Source organism: Hordeum vulgare, chromosome 3H (assembly GCF_904849725.1).
Source record: "Hordeum vulgare subsp. vulgare chromosome 3H, MorexV3_pseudomolecules_assembly, whole genome shotgun sequence".
Taxonomy (NCBI): Eukaryota; Viridiplantae; Streptophyta; class Magnoliopsida; order Poales; family Poaceae; genus Hordeum; species Hordeum vulgare.
In genome coordinates, this window is record NC_058520.1 from 179,170,532 (window position 1) to 179,173,201 (window position 2,670).

Below are 2,670 nucleotides of genomic sequence, written 5' to 3' on the forward strand. Positions count from 1 at the left end.
CCTGTGCATTTCAATTTAACAGAATTATTATGTTGGGCAAATGTAGAACCAAAGTTGGGCCTTGCCAGACCAACTTTAATCTAAAACGAATTATCAAGGGGGTCCCCATAACAACCCCAATCATGTTAGGAGCGCTCAATTATGGAACATAACACCGGTAGCCGAAACTAAGGGGGCAAAGGTGGAACAAAACACCAGGCTAGAAAGGCCGAGCCTTCCACCTTTTACCAAGTATATAGGTGCATTAAATTAAATAGCATTTAATATGGTGATATAACAAGGAACCCATGTTTTCACATGGAAGCAACTGCACCTGCAACTAGCAACGCTAACAACATGGTTGAGCAAGCAGTAACATAGCCAATCAGTGGTTTGCTAGGTTGAACAGGTTGATGGTAATCATGGCATTGTTGAGAGGCTGATATTTAACAGGTGGTAGGCAACGAGACATAAACGATAGAAGCGATAAACTAGCATGGCAATGATAGTAATGGTATCTGGGGAAATGATCATCTTGCCTGAGATCCCGCTTGGAAGAAGAGTGACTCCGTGAAGCAGACGAACCGACGTAGTCGAACGGTCCACATTCGACACGCTTGCGGAACTCTATCGAGTCGGAGGAAACAGAAAACAAGCATCAACACACGATATACACCACACGATGCAAGACACACATGATGCATGAACGGTCTAATGTAAGGCATGACAATCACAACAATCTAACACTACACATTAAGTGAAGCTCGATATGCAACGGGTTGCATATCGACGAAACTCCACATTTAATTGTTTAGTTCACTCCCGTTAATTTACATGACAATATTTAAAATGTTGTTAACATGGCAAGGGGTGAAGCACAAAATAATCTACCTAGCGAGGCATTTTAAATGAGGCCGAAAACGTCATATAGCATCTCCGAAATGACCCCACGCGTTAAATTCTAATTCTGTCCAGATTTGTCCTAATCACATTTTTTAGGTTTGTTAAACAACGAAACAAAGTGGATCATGAGATTCTACACGTCGTACTACTCGATTTACATATATAGAACATCTCCAACGGAGCTACAGTTAAATAACTATGACCTAAACCGTTTTCAACAAGTCGACACGCAAACCGATGCAAACAACGCACTAAACATTTCTACTTATGCATGAGAGTTGGAAAATAATACTCTACGCAAACTTCTAGACAAGTTACATAATAACTTGCTGTGACCCGACATACGGATCTAAAACTACGAGCGTTTTAAAATATCCCGTTTTTTTCTAAAATACCTCGTAATTGGAAAGCAAACCGCAAGAAGTAAAAAAAACTACAATGGGCCGAATTGCACCATAGTGCAGCAACCGAGGATTGGATCAGGCCCAATGACCATGTGCAGCACGGAAAAGAAAACAAAGACAGAAATAAAAATGATGTTGGAATGGGATTCGATCCCAGGACCTCAGTGGTGGAGACGAAGGCTCCAACCAGTGTGCTGCTACACGACTTGTGGAAAAACCAGGAATGGTTTACTATTGATGGATGTCCCTACGCAGAGTGCAAATCACGCAAAAAATTATATTGACAAAGCTAGGATTCGAACTCCTGTGCCTCATGTTGTCACGGGCGACGAGGACCAACTCAGCTAACAATGGAACTGTGCTAAAACAGAGATGTTGCGCTAGATGAATCGTACCCCTCGAAATTCTGACGAAACTGAACCTGAAACAGAGCATTCTCTCTTGCCCGTTCGAGATGCAGGCTGCGCGGCTAGCTGGGGCTGCAGTCTGGAGGCGCGGGAACGGCGAGGTACGAGGCCGATGCTTGGGGATGGGGCGCCAGGTCGCAGATCCGTCCGCAGGGCAACGGATCGAGACGGAGTTGGGGTGGGATCCATGGCAGGGTGCTCGTTCAACGCCATGAGAGCACCTCCTGCTACTGCTCTCCCTGGTCTCTACAGAAAAGAGGCATAGCTGCAGATATTAGACGGAACAGAGGGAAAACGGAGGGAGGAGAAGAGAGGGCAAGGGAGAGGCGCTTCCAAGACCTGCTGCTCCTGTCGTAGCCGACGAGGGCCGCTTCGGCGGTCGAGCGCGTCAGGGGCAGAGGGGCACCACGGTTGAGCTCCTGCTGGAGCACAAGGAGCTCGAGCAGCTGATCTGGACCATGGGCGCGAGGGGAGCTGTAGACGGGCTGGATCTGGAAACCGAGGAAGGAGGAGAAAGGGAGCAGGGAGAGGGCCGGCCTGGACGGGAAGCATGGGATCCTGACGGCTTGCTGGAGCTGCTACTGCGTGCAACGCTTGCGGAGGGGGGGGGGGGAGGCTGCGTGTGCGGGCGAGTGGCTCTGGTTGGCCCAATGGGAAAAACGAGGAGTGGCGGCGGGCGATGGGACAAGAGCCTAGGATCTAGGGTTTGGACTAAATGCCGCAAATGGAATAGCTTAAGGGGCATTAGGACCTTCCGATTAAGTCGGACGGTCGGAAATGGCTAGGTTAGGGAGTCCAGATAATTAGGGTAGGGAGTCCAATGGACAAACCGAATACGATTTAGGGTAAAACGGGGTTGATCCGGACCCAACGGTCACGAGCACCCGGTTTGGGTTTCGGAAGGTTTCGGACTGGGCTGCGCGTAGGGTCGGTGCACTGTGCAGAGGGGCTAGGCGGAGATGCGAGGGAAAACGGGC

At 48.8% G+C, this 2,670-nt stretch overlaps 1 long non-coding RNA gene across 1 annotated transcript; it reads right to left on the bottom strand.

The window, feature by feature from the left end:
• Positions 1-566: 566 nt before the first annotated feature.
• On the bottom strand, positions 567-2,265 carry LOC123439766. The gene is made up of 3 exons (XR_006630151.1): positions 2,033-2,265; positions 1,682-1,939; positions 567-606 (listed from the first exon to the last, which is right to left on the bottom strand). It is a non-coding gene; the product is annotated as an uncharacterized LOC123439766 (long non-coding RNA).
• Between the last annotated feature and the right edge of the window lie 405 nt (positions 2,266-2,670).